This window comes from Scylla paramamosain, chromosome 10 (genome assembly GCF_035594125.1).
Source record: "Scylla paramamosain isolate STU-SP2022 chromosome 10, ASM3559412v1, whole genome shotgun sequence".
Classification (NCBI taxonomy): Eukaryota; Metazoa; Arthropoda; class Malacostraca; order Decapoda; family Portunidae; genus Scylla; species Scylla paramamosain.
In genome coordinates, this window is record NC_087160.1 from 6,370,584 (window position 1) to 6,390,000 (window position 19,417).

The window sequence follows — 19,417 nt, forward strand, 5'->3', positions numbered from 1 at the left end:
TATCACAGATCCATTAGGAGAGAAGGATTTAGAGAAAAAAATCTGGGAATCGGAGCAAAGGAGGAAACTGAAGAAAGAAGAGAAATAGGAGGAAGGAGAAGAGGAAATGAAGAAAGAAAAATGAGAAAGAGAATAAAATGGTAGGGAAGGGAAGAGATTTGGTGAGGAATGGGAGATAGAAAGAAAGAAAAAAAAATAGGAGATAAGGGAAGCAATAGGAGGAAAATAATGAGATGAATGCAAGGAAAAAAAGAGGGTGGAGGTAAAGGAGATAAGAATAGGTAGGAAAGGGAAAATGGGGGAGAAGGAAGAGGAGGAGGAGGAGGAGGAGGAGGAGGAGGAGGAGGAGGAGGAGGAGGAAGGAAGGAAGGAAGGAAACAGAAGATACGGAAGAGGAGTAAAAAAGGAAGAGAGAGAGAGAGAGAGAGAGAGAGAGAGAGAGAGAGAGAGAGAGAGAGAGAGAGAGAGAGAGAGAGAGAGAGAGAGAGAGAGAGAGAGAGAGAGAGAGAGAGAGAGAGAGAGAGAGAGAGAGAGAGAGAGAGAGAGAGAGAGAGAGAGACGAAAAGAAGAAATTAAAAAAGAAGAGGGAGGGAAGGGGAGATAAGGGAGGGGAGGGAAGGGGAGGAAGGGGAAGCAACAAGGCGATTAGTGACGCGTGACGAAGCTGGAGTTAATCACGGGAGCCAGAGGATTGGAGGAGGAGGAGGAGGAGGAGGAGGAGGAGGAGGAGAAGGAGGAGGAGGAGGAGGAGGAGAGAAAGGAGAGGCAGAGGGAGTCGATGATCGGTGAGGGAAGTAGAGGAAAGGAGAGGAAGACGAAGAGGAGAAGGAAATAAACAGGAAGAACGCAAGCAAAAACAAAGGAAAAACAAACAGCAGCAGATCTCTTGGTCCTTATCTTCACTCGACACAATCTCCACTTCCTCGATAATCCACAACTTCCCTGGTCCGGCCTTCACTAACACTATAAACTGGAAATTTCATCTCTCTTCACTTGCCAAAACAATCTTAAAATTTGGTTATCCTGTATCGTTGCTGCCTTTTCTCTCTCTCTCTCTCTCTCTCTCTCTCTCTCTCTCTCTCTCTCTCTCTCTCTCTCTCTCTCTCTCTCTCTCTCTCTCTCTCTCTCTCTCCCTCAACAGTTGCTTTCTCAATACAGCAATTTTATTATCTTCTCTATGGTGTGTGTCTCTCTCATATGGTGGAGGGGCGCTCCATTCATACCACTCTTCTTGATAGATTAGGGTAAAAATTTCTTCACCTCATCCGCCTTCCCTCCACTCCTCAGACTGCCTCTTTTTTACCCTCTGTCACCTCACCGTAGTACTGACTACATCTCCTGCTATCTTCTACCGCTATTTTCATGCTGACTGCTCTTAAGATCTTGCTAACTGCACGCCTCACCTCCCGAGTCCCCGCTTCACAACACTCTCCACTCACTCTCACCTCTATTCTGTCCTCCTCCCTAATGCAGGAGTGAATCAGCACCTTCACTCTTTCATGTACTTTACTGACAAATCTTGAAACTCTGTCTGAATTTGTGTTTCCCTCTTATGACTCAGCCGTGTTTAAGAGAGGAGTTTCAAGGCATCTCCATTTCTGAAGTTTTCTTTCTTTTGGAGTTATTTTCTTTATTTGGGGAGAAATTTAGCGGTTTTTTTTTCTGATATGGTTTTTTGCCGTTGGTGTCTCGTTTGTGCATAAAGAATACCTAATCTAAAATAAAAGGTGTAAGATAGGAGAGAGAGAGAGAGAGAGAGAGAGAGAGAGAGAGAGAGAGAGAGAGAGAGAGAGAGAGAGAGAGAGAGAGAGAGAGAGAGAGAGAGAGAGAGAGAATGTAGGAAGAGAAAGACAGATTGCAAGAGAGGAATGGGAAGAGGAAAGGGATGGTGGAGAAGGGGGGAGGAGGAGGTAATGTATCCGGAGGTGAGGAATTCCTTGACAGTGAATAGTTTGTGGTAGGGGGAGAGGGGATGGGGAAAGGAGAGTGGTATTGGGGAGGAGAGAGGAGTGTTGGGGAGGAGAGAAGGATGTTGGGGAAGAGGAAACGAAACAGTGAAGGGAGAGAGGGGGAGATGTGGAGGGCTGTATGGGACACATTTAAACTGGGGAGAAATGGGGAGGGGAGAGATGTAGAGGTAAGGAGGAGTGGGATAAAAATATTAAGAGATGTGCAATAGGTGGAGTGGTTGGGGAGAAGGGGAGAGAGAGGGGAGTGGGCGAAAGAGGGGAGTGTAGAATGGAATAAAGAATGGGAGAGAGAGTAGATGGGCGTGGAGTGATGATTAAAAGTGATAGGTGGGTGTGATGATTAGTGAAAGTGATGGACTGAAAAGTATTGGATGGAGTAAGTGATAAATGAAAGTGATGATGGGAAGAGAAGGTGATGATGGGTAGAATTAATGGGAGAAAATGATGATGCCTGGAGATGCTTGGTGATAGTTGGAGATGGTGATGAATGGTGATGTGTAGAAGTGATTGATAGATGGGTGAAGGTGATGGGGCATGGGTGTGTCTGTATGTGTTAATGTGGTGATGGGTGTGTTGGGTGCCTTGCGTCGTGGTGGTGGTGGTGGAAGGGGAAGAGGAAGAGGAAGAGGAGGAGCAATTATGGAGAGAGGAAAGGGGAGGTGTGGAATGGGCGAAGGAGAGAAGTGGAATGCAAGAGAGAGAGAGAGAGAGAGAGAGAGAGAGAGAGAGAGAGAGAGAGAGAGAGAGAGAGAGAGAGAGAGAGAGAGAGAGAGAGAGAGAGAGAGAGAGAGAGAGAGACATAACACACACAAATACCAACACTTACAAAACGCATCTCACTCAAACACTGAATATTGATGGAAAAAAAGAGAGTAAAGTAAGGAATAAAAAAACGAAAAAAAAAAAAAACGAAATTCAGTCGGCCATTACCAGCCAATATTTCAGTCATTTACAAGACTGCATTACGAATATCCAGTAATGAGCTCAGAATAACTGGAATTTTTCATCATTACCTTAATTTTCTATTGGTATTAGCACTTATTATTGTAGTGGTAGTGGTGGTAGTAGTAGTAGTTATTGTTGTTATTCTGATACTATTTTACTCTTGAATTTTCATAACTTTCTTTTGGTATATACGCAATCTCTCTCTCTCTTTCTCTCTCTCTCTCTCTCTCTCTCTCTCTCTCTCTCTCTCTCTCTCTCTCTCTAGAACCCTTGTCTTACCTTTTACATTTCACAGTCTTTTCCACTAAATTCTTACTCCATTATTTCCCCTCAGTCTGTCATCACTCTTTCTTTCCAACCTCCTTTTTATGAACATCCCTTTCACTTCCTAATTACTCCCTTCACTCATTACATCATGTCTCTTGTACTCTGGCTATTTTTCTCTCCTCTTTAACCTCTCCCTCCCTCCTCCTTTCCTCCCTCCCTCCCTCCCTCCCTCCCTCGTCCTCTTCCTCCTATCAAACTTCGCTCTCCAATCTTCCTTCCCTGGCCGTGTAAGACTGAGAGAGAGAGAGAGAGAGAGAGAGAGAGAGAGAGAGAGAGAGAGAGAGAGAGAGAGAGAGAGAGAGAGAGAGAGAGAGAGAGAGAGAGAGAGAGAGAGAGAGAGAGATTGTGTGGTGGAATGGGTAAAGGTTCTCACGCATATTCTCTCTCTCTCTCTCTCTCTCTCTCTCTCTCTCTCTCTCTCTCTCTCTCTCTCTCTCTCTCTCTCTCTCTCTCTCTCTCTCGCCCCTCGGGACTCTGCAACAAGGCTATGGACACAAGACGAACAAAGGGATATAACAAAGGGTGTACATTAGAGATACCTTCCTCTCTCTCTCTCTCTCTCTCTCTCTCTCTCTCTCTCTCTCTCTCTCTCTCTCTCTCTCTCTCTCTCTCACTCTCACGTTGATAGAAGATGAAAGATGGTGTGTCTGTCTTCAGCTTCCCTTTCTGAACAGACACGCCTAAATAACACATTCTATAGGGATCTCTCTCTCTCTCTCTCTCTCTCTCTCTCTCTCTCTCTCTCTCTCTCTCTCTCTCTCTCTCTCTCTCTCTCTCTCTTGGTGATGGTACACGCTCCTCTCAACATGACTATTTTCAAAGGCTACAGAAATGGTTAGCCAGATTTGCAAGACTATTTCTCCTTTTAATAATGTAGAAAACTTGCTAATCTGCCACTAAAACCGTGGAAACACCCTTAAAGACCCGTGCAGCTTCAAGTGGAGTCTTTTGAAATAGTGGAGGTGCGCCGCAGAAGTGTTTCAGAATACAGGCCTAAGATCAAGAATTGTGGGACTATTTTATGATTCACGTGAGTAGCGAGTGTTTGCGAGTGTTTAGATGATGGCGAGAAATATGAAGAACACGTAGAGAAACAGCAAGATTTAATGGTGAAGGATGCTGATGTTTTTTGATTTAGATTTTAAAAGTTCAGGGTCAGCATGGAAAGAAAGGTCAGTTATAATGTACAGTTACGGTCATAAGTTGTGTTCTGCTTCGTAACCAGGTGAAGTTCGAAGGTTTGAACAACAATGCATCGTGAGGAGAGGAGTGCGAGGTGCCGACGAGAGAGGAGGGACCTGAGCTGGTTACGAATGAACATAGCGATGAAGCAAGACGCAACTTGTGACCGCGACTGTACACACGAATACTGATGCTGGTAATGATGATGGTGATAGTGGTGGTGATGATTATTTTGAAGTGCAAGGGAGGCAGACCAAAAAGGACAAACACAAATTCAGGAAAGAACGAACGAAACAGTGACAAAAATATAACAGAAGTGAAGGTGCATGAAGTCGTCAGGTCAACACGTGGCACTCCCTGTATTCACCACCACCACCACCACCACCACCACCAAAAACCTACCCAATCGCCACACAAACACACCTACCTCCTTCATCACCCCCACATACACCCATAAGACCCCGTAACACAAACACAAACACCCCATATAACTCGCCTACAAACCTACCCTCTACACACAAACCCCCTGTCCCCCCTCCCTTTACCATCCACCTCCCCACCTTTCCCCCTCACCAGTCCACCACCCAGGGCAGAGTTTAATCAATAGCTCCACGCCAATTGGATAACACAGTATGTAATATCATTTCTGACAGAGCGACAGCCAATCACCTCCCATCAATTCCTTTATTACTTGACAAACTTTTACTCTTTATTCGCTAAACAATATGGCTTAGTCCGCGACACTGACACTGTTACAGGAGGAGGAGGAGGGAGGAGGGAGGGAGGGAGGGAAGGTCAGAGGGAACGAAAAGAATAACCGGTTGGAGATACAATGGAGATGAGAGAGAGAGAGAGAGAGAGAGAGAGAGAGAGAGAGAGAGAGAGAGAGAGAGAGAGAGAGAGAGAGAGAGAGAGAGAGAGAGAGAGAGAGAGAGAGGTGGGGGGAGGCAGATTGAGGAAACCCCAAACTTATCGAGGAAGACGTTTATTTCCGGGTGGTAATGTGGTTTTCACTGATGACGGCGAGAGAGAGAGAGAGAGAGAGAGAGAGAGAGAGAGAGAGAGAGAGAGAGAGAGAGAGAGAGAGAGAGAGAGGCCAATAACCATAAAAAAAACACCTTCACAACCAAGCAAACACACACAAAAAAATGTAACCACAACTATTGACCAAGAGAGAGAGAGAGAGAGAGAGAGAGAGAGAGAGAGAGAGAGAGAGAGAGAGAGAGAGAGAGAGAGAGAGAGAGAGAGAGAGAGAGAGAGAGAGAGAGAGAGAATAACCTCACAAAAAACGTCAACTATTAACCTGACAAATACACTTCACAACAACAAACATTACTATTATTACTACAACTATTATTATTATTATTATTATTATTATTATTATTATTATTATTATTATTATTATTATTACTACTATCACTACTACTACTACTACTACTACTACTACTACTACTACTTCTACTACTACTACTACTATTACCATCCACCAGAACCAACCTTGACCTTTTTATCTACGTGACCTGACCTCCTCACCTCCCACAAACGCAACATTTCACCTGCCGCCAATCAGCCATTTCACTCGCACTCTTTAGCGTCATTAAAAGTCACTGGCCAGGGCTGGGTGACCTTTGCGCCCCGCCCCTCGAGACGTGACCCGTGCAGCGCTGTACTTACCTCGGCAAGAACACGACAGGTGGCGGGGAGTTACCTGTGGATAGGGAGGTGCATTGAATAGGGAAGAAAGGAAAGGAGTGCCAGGTGTTGTATGTTTGTTATCGTTGCTATTGTTGTCAGAATTATTATTGTTGTGCTTAGTAGTGATGGAATGGAGGTCATGAGAGGCGTTGTTTTGTTGTTATCGTTGTTATTAGTATGATTATTGCTATTTTTTTGCTGTTATTATCGTTACTCTTGTTATTTTTATCAGTATTATTGCTGTTGCTGCTGCGGCTACTACTACTGCTACTACTACTACTACTACTACTACTACTACTACTGCAACTAGTACTACTTTTTTTCTAATTTTGTTTGTTTCTCTTCTTTTCTTCTTCTTTTTTTCTGTCGGTTTGGTTTCTATTTCCTTTATTTTCTTCATTCTGGTCCTAGTTCTTTTATTACTACTAATACTGCCGTTATTATTATTATTATTATTATTATTATTATTATTATTATTATTATTATTATTATTATTATTATCATCATCATCATCATTACTATAAAAAATGGTATACTTCAGAGCATTTTATTTCTTTACTCTCGCTTTTCCTCACCTTTTCCAGTAGTGTTTGTCTCCTTTTTTCTTCGTACTATTTTTATTACTTATCTCTTATTATCCCTCCATTCTTTCTTATTTCCATCATAACAAACTGTGCTCAAGTTTGGAATAACGCCGTGAGTACTGATCATCCCTCACCATCATAAACCTCGCTCAGTCTGGAATAGTGTACCAAGCCACGCTCCATCCAGCCCTCTCCCACTCCCTTCACAGGCAGTCCCTCCCATCCCAGACCCTTTCTATCCAGTCCCACTCCCAGTCCCTCCCATCCCAGCCTCCAGCTTTTTCATCACCATTTTTCACCATAATAACAAATTCTGCTTAACTCCGGGAACAGTCTGACCTTCCCGGCCTTCCTCTCATGTAGCTGGACATAAAAACTGTGGTGGTCGCTTCATGAGCTAAATAATTGCCTCTTTCACTTCCTCTTCCTGGAATTCCTCGACTGGCAACCTTTCCTCTCATGGGCATTTCGCGCAAGGCCGCTCAATGTAATGTTTAATGTAGAAAGGCCATGATTTTGCGGCTTTAAATCTGCACACACTTGCACGCTGGCGCTGTAAACACAAGGGAACGCTAAGGAAGAACAAACACCTTCTGAACATTTGCTTCTCGACTCCTTCAGTACCAAGGCAGGGGGTTTGGCGCTGTTCAGGATAACAACACAGGATTCCATGAAATTTTCGAGGATAGTTTCTTGTAATGAAGGGCTTAAAGGTAATTTCTTGTCATTCGTCTATTATAATCATACATCTACTCTGACTAACAACAGATGACAGCATACCTTTGTTATTCACCTGCAGTAGTCAATGGATTAAAATGCTGAGTGATAAGGTATCATTTCCTAATCTAAAGTGAAAGGACGCAGGACAGTAAATACGAAGGCTCCGGGCACACAGGTGGTTTAATTACAAGACATCACCACACCTCAGGCAAGCACTTGTGTGTACCAAGAAGGAATACAAAGGAACGCGAAGGACGAATACACACTGGAATTGTTGATACAGACAAGAACAATACTGGGTTAACTTCCTGCACTCATTTCCACTGTTTTAACTTTTCCCTTAATCCAAAGTCCCTTCATCTGCTTATTACCAGTATGTTATTTCTGTTTATAGCCAGATTGTCAATACACAAGAGAACTGAAGATTGAGGCAATGCACAGAACGGTGTAGGTGGGTGGGACATGTTACGCTGTGCCCAAGATTGTACCCAAGAGACGTTTTGCGATGAGCGATGCTGCTTTGGTCTGTGTTGCCAAACGTTTGCCTGTCCAATCTTGACTACTATTGACTGGCTGTAACGGGAGCTACTCTGGTTTTCAACGATGTTTTCATGAACTCAGTGAGTGTTTTACACGAATTCTGCATCATGAATAGAAAAGAATATCCATGAAAACCTGACAAAGCTGCTCGGTGGCCTTTGAAAGTAGTCCTAATGAGAAAACAAAGCCTGTCAAACTCTGTCATTATAAAGCAAGAGATGTATGAAGCACCGCTGAATGCAATTTGTATTCTGCAATGATGTTACAGTAACAGCTGCGCTTTTTGAAAACTCGTAGCTATTTCGTAACTTTTCAGATTTTCTTATGCGTGCAGATCAGCCAAGGGCACGGAAAAATTAACGCTATTTTACCACTCCTGGGAGAAAAGCGTTACTCAAAGAAAAGGATAAAAAAGGGAAAAAAAAAAAAGTCGGGGAAGAAGGAAGGCATGAAGTTAGCGAGTTCAGAACAGTAACTAAGGAAATAATAGTAGAGGAGAAATTCAAAATAAATAAATAAATAAATAAAATAAAGCGGGATGAAAAAAAAAATGGGGAAGGGGGCAGACATTAAGACATAAGTAATTAAATAAACGATGAGGAATCAAAATAAAATGTGGAAAAATAGTAAGCTCCGCCACACGCAGCGAGAGAAATACGAATGAAATAAATACACAGTGCCAGGAAACATGCAAGGGAGGAATAAATAAATGTAGATTAAATGTTAAGAAGAGTGAGGTTATATATTTGTATTAAAGTTGCTAGTGGAATCGTAGTAGCAGTAGTCGTAGTCGTAGTTGTAGCAGCAGCAGCAGTAGTAGTAGTAGTAGTAGTAATAGTAATGATCATAATAACAATGATTAAGAAAATAAATAAATAGAAGAGAATTTGTACTGACCTTCACCACACAAACCATAATGCAATAATCTTTCACATCCTACCTTCATTTTTAAACAATACTAACCCCCCACCCCCCTCTCTCTCTCTCTCTCTCTCTCTCTCTCTCTCTCTCTCTCTCTCTCTCTCTCTCTCTCTCTCTACTAGCAAGGTCAGACAATGCAAAAATGCGACTCAAGAAAAGAGGCAGAGATAGAAAGCAGAGAGACTAGAGATATAGAGAACGAAAAGGAAGACAGGGAAGGGAGAGAAACAGACAGAGAAACAGGGGAAGAGATGCAGGGTAAGGGACAAACTGAGGGTGGGCGAAGAAGCAGACAGGGGAAATAGGGAGGACGCGCAGGGAGACTAAGGAAGGAACAGGGGCGCAGGGGGTAAGGGAGCAAGGGACGCAAGGGGGCAAAGATCCCAGTGGTCGCCAACTTTCCGCCGAGACAATGCTTGGGAATGACAAAGGAAGCGAAAACATTAAACCATTAGTCAGTGCCGGAAAACCTTATCTTGTTGTCGCGTATTAGTGGCGCTGTAGAGAGAGAGAGAGAGAGAGAGAGAGAGAGAGAGAGAGAGAGAGAGAGAGAGAGAGAGAGAGAGAGAGAGAGAGATGTGTCATGTCAGGAAATGTTTTTATTTTCTTGCGTGTGTAAATGATATTTTCTTGCGTGTGTAAATGATAAAGTTCTCTCTCTCTCTCTCTCTCTCTCTCTCTCTCTCTCTCTCTCTCTCTCTCTCTCTCTCTCTCTCTCCCTTCAAAAAGGAGTTAGAGCCTTGAACACAGAATCTTCACCTCTTTTCCCCCACTCCCTCCCTCCCTCCAACACACACACACACACACACACACACACACACACACACACACACACACACACACACACACACACACGGTTCTTATGATCAAAACTTCTTCGCGTCACTGATCCTTCTCTCTCTCCTCCTTCCCCTCTTCCTCTTCCTCTTCCTCCTCCTTCTCCTCCTCCTCCTCCACTAATGAGAATTTTCACTTAAAATGATGAATGATCGTCTGGAGATTAATAACGATGACAACTTTCCTCATTCGTTCGTACATCACGGAAGAAACACGAATTTTACGAATACATATGATGACGGAATGGAGAGAGAGAGAGAGAGAGAGAGAGAGAGAGAGAGAGAGAGAGAGAGAGAGAGAGAGAGAGAGAGAGAGAGAGAGAGAGAGAGAGAGATAACAAGGCCAATTTCTATTCCATGTGTAGGCCCTGTGGCAGAAATTTGATACCCTCCCTCCCTCCCTCTCTTCAAAGTGTTTTTAATGAGACACAAGGCTTAAGAACAAGGAGGGAAGGGGAAGGAAATGATAGACGGGTGGAGACAAAAGGGAAATTACTGCCAAGTGGATCATCAGCACGTGCGGCTGACTGGATGGGAAGGGAAGCACCGATTGAATCTTAGGAGATGTAACTGTGTGTGAGAATGTATTGGATGCCAGATTACTGAAGACGGATATATGTTAGTGATACTGGAAATGAGTGATGGACGAGGAGGAGGAGGAGAAGAGGACACAAATTAACACAAAATATATTTCTCGTGAATTATAAAATCATATGTAAAAAATTCACTGAATGTGTACGAGTTTACTCCCTCCTATCATCATCATCATCATCATCACAACAAAACATCACCACCAAAATAACAATTAGAAAAAACACTCACAGGTGACAAACACGTACCTGTGCATCACAATCAACACCTGGACACCACGACACACTGACACTTTACAGTATGAGAAAGAAAACATGACGCAAACAACACCTAAACAACATAACAACTGATACAAACTCAGAGACAACAAACATCACAAAAAAAAAAAAAAAAATAGTTTAAAAAATCAACGATGACAAACTCACAAACACCAGTGCCAAGAATTTTTGATAACGCATCATATTTTCTCTCATATCTAAACGTGTAAAGAAGACTGGCCAACAGACACGAAAACAATACAGGTGCGATGCGTCTACAAGCGTTGCCAGACCCCACCCCCTACCTCCACCTTCTACAATTTCACTCCTCTACTTTTTTCCCCCCCTCTTGCAAAACAAACATACCATCCCAACAAACACACAACACCCACACAAACATCCAACAAACACACAACGCCCCTACACAAACACACAACGCCCCTACACAAACACACAACACACACACACACACACACACACACACACAAGCACACAGCACACGCAACAACACAAACACAGGCAACACCTTCCCTCTAAAACGTGGAGCTTCAGCGAAAAAGGTAAAATGGTGCGACTTTGTGTAACTTTCTCTTCCAGCTTGGAGGGGGAGTTCTGTCTAAGCCCCCACGCAGGACCCTGACACATGACCCGCAACGCAGCAACACCCAAAATTCTCCCTGATTCACTACCCACAACACCCAAAACACTCTAAAACACTACCCACAACACAGCAACATCCCAATGCACTCTAAAACACGACCAGCAACACACCAACATTCAGAAAACTCCCTGCAATAGTGTTCAGCCAGTAGGCAAAATACCAACGTTGTGTAATTCAATGCGTGGGGGGAAAAAAATGGAGCTTTCACAAGTCCTCTCTACATTATGGATGAATTAAAGGATGTTATGTTAAGGTTTTCAAAAGATGATATCCCAAGAGACACATTACGGTTGTTTTCAGACTTAACGCTCTACAAAGAACAATTTTTAGGAGTTACAGTGGTTTTGTTTAGTTCTCATAGGTATTTTTTTTTTCCCGATAATGCTGCAGAAGTCTTGTCAAACTATCACTACAGACATTAAAAAACATCCTTGGAAGCCTTAAAAAAAAAAAACTACAGACTATTGAAACAAATCGAAATAAGGAGCAGGAACGTTTATGAATTCACTACCGTAGCAAAACAACAACGCTAAAATTTACACGAAGGGAGCAGCGAAAGTCTCCTCTCTATTGCATAACAGGACAGAGGGGAACAAAAAGTGCGTGTTTCCTGTTAAACCGGAAAACAGCAATGACATGTGTGTTACTTGGTCATTAGTGTGGCACAACACCTCTCTCTCTCTCTCTCTCTCTCTCTCTCTCTCTCTCTCTCTCTCTCTCTCTCTCTCTCTCTCTCTCTCTCTCTCTCTCTCTCTCTCTCTCTCTCACGCACATTTCATTTCAACATTTTCCTTTTTTTTTCTTTTCGAAATTTGAATAAAAAATATAAAACATTTTATGGAACTTAAATTAAAAGTGTGTGTGTGTGTGTGTGTGTGTGTGTGTGTGTGTGTGTGTGTGTGTGTGTGTGTGTGTGTGTGTGTGTGTGTGCAATCAGTTTCTCATTCATATATTAACTTCATCCATTTATAATTACTTGTGCTTCCATCATGTATTCTGTTTGTGTGGCGTGCCCTGTATTTTTTTTCTTATGTTAGCATATTACATTTCTCTCTCTCTCTCTCTCTCTCTCTCTCTCTCTCTCTCTCTCTCTCTCTCTCTCTCTCTCTCTCTCTCTCTCTCTCTCTCTCTCTCTCTCTCTCTCTCTCTCTCTCTCTCTCTCTCTCTCTCTCTGTGTGTGTGTGTGTGTGTGTGTGTGTGTGTGTGTGTGTGTGTGTGTGTGTGTGTGTGTGTGTGTGTGTGTGTGTGTGTGTGTGTGCTCACTGACCTCTTCATTCACTTGTCTTATTCACAACTTCCTTTCTTTTCCGTACTGAAATATTTGAACTGCGACTCAGGATACATTTACGTTATTCAAGCAGGAGAGTGTGTGCCGCTGACTCTCTCTCTCTCTCTCTCTCTCTCTCTCTCTCTCTCTCTCTCTCTCTCTCTCTCTCTCTCTCTCTCTCTCTCTCTCTCTCTCTCTCTCTGAGGTGGAGTTATTAATATTTCGTTTTTCTTGTATTTCTTCTTTCATCTCGCCTCGTGCTTTCACGCTTCGTCTTTCATGGTAATTTTTTTCATTTTTTTATATTGTTATTTTTTTGATTTTTTTTTATTCCCTCACTCAATTACTTTGTGTTGCTCTCGTTTACACTTTGGCAAATTGACTTTTCTGTTTGATCTTTTTATTCGTTTGAAATTTTCTTTTTTTTTCTGCATTCCACACATTTACGAGACCACACACACACACACACACACACACAAAAAAAAAAAAAAATAATAATAAAATAAACAAATAAATAAAATAAATAAAAAAAATAATAATATGGGGATGATGGTCAGAAATAGGTAAAACTGTTTTTGTACAAGGAATGGCACGTGTAGGCCTAATGGATTCTTGTAACTTTCCTTATTCTCTGATGTTCTTGCGTACACCTATCTTGCTTTTCAGATCAGATAGTATAATTTTGCACACAACCTCACAAGTCAAATTGATCTGCTGGTGTCTGTTATTTATTGCAACACACTGTCACACACCACGTCACCCCACCACCACCATCCCAGTCTCCCTAGTACACCCCATACATTCATCAACCAGCTGCTGCCTTTCAACCTTCGCATCGCCCCAGATGACTCTATGACCTCCTATCTTCCCTATCACCAATAAAAAAATCAATGTCCTTCTTCCCATTGCTCCTGAAGCCTCAATGCCCTTCCTTCCCATCAACACAAAATACTCAGTGCTCCCTCTTCCCCCCATTCCCATTCCCACTGAAGACTCATTGCTCCCTTCCCATCACCCTGAAGCCTCACTGCCCCGTCCTCCCCATCGCCCCAATCCTCACTCAGCCAGACTCATCGCCTCCCAATTCATTAGTGAAGTTAATGAACCCGAGGAAATATTTACAGGTGAGTTTGATGAAGGTAAAAGTCGGTGTTGACACGGCATCAGGTGAGCCTCTCTCTCTCTCTCTCTCTCTCTCTCTGGTTCATCTCGTTGTTTGTGTCTTTTGATTATTGTTGTTTTAAAAATGGTTTTCTTTTCTGCAGCTGTTTGTGGAAAAAGGATTGTGATTAATTGGTGTGTGTGTGTGTGTGTGTGTGTGTGTGTGTGTGTGTGTGTGTGTGTGTGTGTGTGTGTGTGTGTGTGTGTGTGTGTGTGTGTGTGTGTGTGTGTGTGTGTGTGTGTGAGAGAGAGAGAGAGAGAGAGAGAGAGAGAGAGAGAGAGAGAGAGAGAGAGAGAGAGAGAGAGAGAGAGAGAGAGAGAGAGAGAGAGAGAGAGAGAGAGAGAGAGAGAGAGAGAGAATTCTATACTTGTACCTCCTCCTCCCACCCCCCGACGCACAGATAATGAAGTACAGGCCCTCTAGTGCATTTCATCCATTTTTCCACCTGGCTTACCTTTCATTAATGAGCTGAAGTAGAGGGGAGGTGTGGACTGGTGGAGGGGCGGAAGCTGGGGATTAGAGAGAGAGAGAGAGAGAGAGAGAGAGAGAGAGAGAGAGAGAGAGAGAGAGAGAGAGAGAGAGAGAGAGAGAGAGAGAGAGAGAGAGAGAGAGAGAGAGAGAGTGTATTAACTATTTTTACCATTAGGAATTTGGTGGTGGTGGTGGTGGTGGTGAAGACAAGACAGCGGTAATAGTGCAAAGTGGTTGTGGTGGAATTTCTTGTAGTGGAGAAGAAAAGAAGAGAAGACGGTAGGAATATGAGTGAGATTAGGAGGAGGAGGAGGAGGAGGAGGAGGAGGAGGAGGAGGAGGAGGAGGAGGAGGAGGAGCTCGCCGTCAGCCTGTCAGAAGCAAACGTGTTCATAATTTTCCTCTAAACTTTCTTCAAACTTTCTTCTCTCCGCCATTAAAGCAGGCACGATTTTCTTTCCCTTTCCTTACTTTTCCCTTTCTTTGCCTCACAGTAAGGAAGAGGGAAACGGGTGGGTGGTGGGAGCGCTTCTTCTCTTTTATTCAGATCCATGCATTTGATTTCCTTTTACTCTTGCTTCCCCCACTGTGTTGTTTTGTTGTTGTACTGTGTGTGTGTGTGTGTGTGTGTGTGTGTGTGTGTGTGTGTGTGTGTGTGTGTGTGTGTGTGTGTGTGTGTGTGTGTGTGTGTTGTTGTATTGATGATGTGTGTATGTATTACTCAGTTAAGGGGGATAGACAGACGACACACACACACACACACACACACACGAAGGGGAGTTTCAGTGAGAGTTTGAAGCACACTACACTTCATAGGCACACTCTCACTCACTCTCTCTCTCTCTCTCTCTCTCTCTCTCTCTCTCTCTCTCTCTCTCTCTCTCTCTCTCTCTCTAGAAACAATATTTTCACTCACACATCTACATCCTCATCACGACTCAAGTTGCAAAGATCACGACCAAACATTACAAGGAAGGAAAGAGAGATAGATGTTTCCAGTCTTGTCTCCTCCAGGGTCACACATTTACAGCAGCACGTGTCGTGGTACTGCACGTGTCCTGGAGGTCACAGTGGAGGCAAGGCGAGGCAGACGAGTAACGAGTGTGTGGGCGAGATTATTCCACTACGCGAACCGGGAAAATATGAAGGCTTCGGAGGTGGTGCTGACAGGGAATGCTGACTAAGGGATGGGCGAGAGGAAGGGAGGGAGAGGGAGAGAGTGAGAGAACTAAAATGTGGAGGGAATGGAAACGAGAGATGAGGTGAAGAAAGAGGAGAGAAAATAACAATTCAGGGAAAGGGCAAGAAAAACAAAAACAACTGCGAGAACAAGGAGGAAGAGGAGGATAAGAATATGCAAAGGAAGACCAAGCAGTAACAGACCTTGAGATCCTAACTATCCTATTCAAGGTCCCCATGGAACAAACAAGGTCCCCATGGCGCAGTGGATAGCGCGCTGGACTTCTAATCCAGAGGTCGCGGGTTCGAATCCCGCTGGGGATGAAAATTTAGTTCGGCTGAGCTAAAAATTATGGACTTCGACTGAGAGATTATTTAGAGTGTCGCTGCTTGAGTGTTCGTGCTTGCTTCAGAGTTACAGGGTTAAGTGAGGCGAGGCGCTAGGCAATACTCAGGTGTTAAGGGTGATTGGCAAAAACACTCCTTCACATGCTAGTAATGGTGATGAAACTGTAATTTTTCCCTCAATCTCAGGTCAGGGTACTTAGCTATTATAGTGAATCGCAGGCTCGCGAATCATTGTAAGAGTAATGGATGGACGTTCATCGACAACTGGGACCACTTCTATGGTAGGGACACCTTGTACGCCAGGGATGGAGTGCATTTATCACACCAGGGTGTTCGGGTTTTGGCCGGAACACTCGAGCGGGAGGTATCTGCACTCCAGCGCTTTTTTTTTAGTTAGTCAGGAGGGGAAGAAGGGGTTGTTATGTCGAAATAAAGGCCAAATTTGTTAATTATAGAAAGGTAACTAGTTCAGAGAAGGTGGGAAATAGCTTCAGTGTTTACTACACAAACTGTAGAAGTATTTTAAATAAAATAGACTTGCTTAGAGGAATGGCGTGTGTAGAGAACCTTGATATCATTGTTTTAACAGAAACTTGGTTAGATATGTCAGGAGAAGTATTTAATCCAGGTGTTAAGATAGATGGGTATACACTATCCTATAAAGACGGAAAACAGGAGAGGAGGCGGCGTCGAGTTATACGTTAGGGACACATTACAGTGTTGTATTAACAGTAGAATTAAAACAGATAGCAAAACAGAGTCGATATGGGTAGATATTAATGAAAGATCACAATCAGTAGTACTGGGAGTAGTGTACAGATCACCGAACAGTACAAAGGCAATTAACACCTCGCCATGGCAGGAAATTAATAGAGCGGGAAGGTGCAGTTAGGTATGTGTGGTAGGAGATTTTAATTTTAGGAATATCAACTGGAGCCTGATGGTGTGTAACAGGGAAGAAGAGGAATTTCTTAAGGTTATTCAGGATATTTTTTTTAAACAGGTAGTAGTAGGGGAACAGTATTCTAGATTTAATTCTTACTAACAGGGAGGAAACAGTCACGCAGGTAGAGGCTGGAGGACAGCTAGGTAACAGTGACCATTGGGAAATTAGGTACAAATAAAAATGGGAGGAAACTTTTAGAAGCAAAAACACTAGTAAAATACCTGACTTTAGGAAACCAGATTTTGAGGAATTAAAAAGGTACCTCCAAGGAGTTGACTGGCAACGAATGCAGGGTGAGTCAGGTGAGGTACCAGTAATGAGGCAGGCTAATGTAGTACCCATTTTTAAGAAAGGAGATAAAACTTTAATGTCTAATTATAGACCTGTCAGCTTAACTTCTGTTGTAGGTAAAATAATGGAGTCGATAATAGCGAAGAACATTAGGGAGCATTTAGACAAACATAAATAAATCAGTCACAGCATGGCTTCCCGAAGGAGAAGTTTTGCTTGACAAAATTGTTAAGTTTTAACAATAAAGTGTACGAGGCAGTAGATTATGGTGATAGTTATGACATCTTAGTTATGACATCTTATATCTGGACTTTATTAAAGCTTTTGACAAGGTACCCCATCAGCGGCTCCTGAGAAAGGTTAGGGCACACGGGATAGATGGGAGGGTGTTAGGCTGGGTAAGGTCATGGCTAAGCGACAGGCGACAGAGTTGTAATAAACGGCTCTAAATGATAGTAAATTTGTGGATGACACAAAGATCGGTAAATTAATTAGGTCAGAATCGGATGACATCGCCTTGCACGCAGATTTAGATAGGATGAACGAGTGGACAGACAGATTGCAAATGCAGTTTAATATCAACAAATGCAAAGTACTTAGCGTAGGTAGAGGAAACCCACACAGTAAGCACACAATAAACAACGAAGCTCGTGTAGGGCACGAAATTTAGGATTATAGTTACCTGTGAACCCCATCTAAGAAAGCAAGACATAGAGGCCAGAAACAGGGCAAATAGGGTATTAGGATTAATTTTCAGAAGTCCCGAAGTAATATTAAAGTTATATATCATATATTATATATTTGGTACAGTTCTGCTCCCCATATTACAGGAAAGATATAGGTCTATTAGAATCAGTACAAAGGAAAATGACTAAAAGGATACAGGGAATGAGAAGTATTTCTTACGAAGCGAGATTGAAGCTGTTTAATTTACATTCTTTTAGAAAGACTTAGGTTGAGAGGGAACCCGATAGAAGTTTTTAAATGGTATAAGGATTATAACAAGGTGGACGTAAAGCAAAATTCTTAGGATCAGCAACCAGGACAGAACAAGAAATAACAGGTTCAAGCTTGAAAAATTTAGGTTTAAGAAAGAGATAGGAAGAAACTGATTCTCAAATAGAGTGGTAGATGAATGGAACAGACTCAGTAATCAAGTTGTTAGTGTTAAGACATTAGGGAGCTTTAAGAGAAGATTAGACGGATTTGTGGATGGAGATGATAGGTGGAAATAGGTAGGTATATTTCATATAGGGACTGCCACGTGTAGGCCTGATGGCTTCTTGCAGCTTCCCTTATTTCTTATGTTCTATTAGGGTGGGTAACTATTGTACATTAAGTATTACGAAGACAAAATAGTACAGAAGAAGGCTCCTCCCCACCTACCCATCCTTCCAAGTGGACTTTAAGAGGAGAGTGAGAAAGAGTTGTGGTCTACTTCTACTTTGGTTAGCGGGGGAGGGTGTAAATGTATGATGATCGTGTAATGTGGCGTGCGTATACCGTAGGTGGAGGCACTGTGTGGTTGGCGAGGGGTGGTGCCGCAGGAGAAAATCAGCAGACAGAAGGAGAAATTAACAGACCGAAGGAAGAGGAGAAGAAAACGTAATTATGAAGAAAAGAAAGAGGAGAACAAAAACGAAAAAAAAAAAATTGGAGGAGGATAAAGAAAACGAAGACGACGATGAGACAAAAGGAGGAAAGGATAAAATGTTCATGAAAGAGCGGGAGGAAAAGCGGGCGGGAAGGCGGGCGGAGGGCGGGGAGCCATCGAAAGGCGGGAGGATAATAAGGTGAGGTGGCGTGCGGGGAGCTGCGCCCCACCTGGTCGCGATGGCACCTGCTGTGAGGGAAATGGCGCACCTGAGTGGCCTGTGTGTGTGTGTGTGTGTGTGTGTGTGTGATGGGAAGTGTAAGAACTTTCCTAATTGTGTGTAAAATACGAAATACATAATCAAGATTGGAATATGAATAAAAAAAAAAAAAAACTAAGTAGTAATAACACGTACATGGAGATGACACATAAGTGAAATACATGATACATAATAAAACCAAATAATAAGCTATACACATTCACTTCCATATTTAATAATGAGGAAAGGAATAGATGAGTGGAATAGACCTTGTAATCAGGTTGTCATTGCATTCAATAAGGAGCTTTAACCCTTTTTAGTGCGATGTGCAACATTTCACAGCACTAAAAGCAATGTGTAACACCTTAATAATCTTGTACAAGAAATAAAAAGGATTAAAATAGAATCGATTTTGCAATTTTTAACCAGGTGGCTGCAGAACGAAAATAGATACCTCAGTGTGGTTAAGATTCAAAGAAAGATGTGAAAAATAATAGCGAAGGAGGTAAAAGAATATTACACAAATTTATGATAGGGATGATAGGTGGATGTAGTCAGGTATGTATTGTGTAGGGACTGCCACGTGTAGGCCTGATGTCTCCTTGCAGCGTCTCTTATGTTCTTAAGTCATTTCCTTCACCACATTTCACCTTACCTCACCTCACCCTCCGT

The 19,417-nt window shown here is 42.8% G+C and overlaps 1 long non-coding RNA gene and 1 other non-coding gene across 3 annotated transcripts in view; one reads left to right on the forward strand and one right to left on the reverse strand.

The window, feature by feature from the left end:
• Positions 1-19,417, reverse strand: part of LOC135104178 (uncharacterized) — a 181,830-nt gene that overhangs the window by 154,203 nt on the left and 8,210 nt on the right. The window lies entirely within an intron of this gene.
• Trnar-ucu (transfer RNA arginine (anticodon UCU)) lies at positions 15,559-15,631 on the forward strand. The gene has a single exon. It is a non-coding gene; the product is annotated as a tRNA-Arg (tRNA).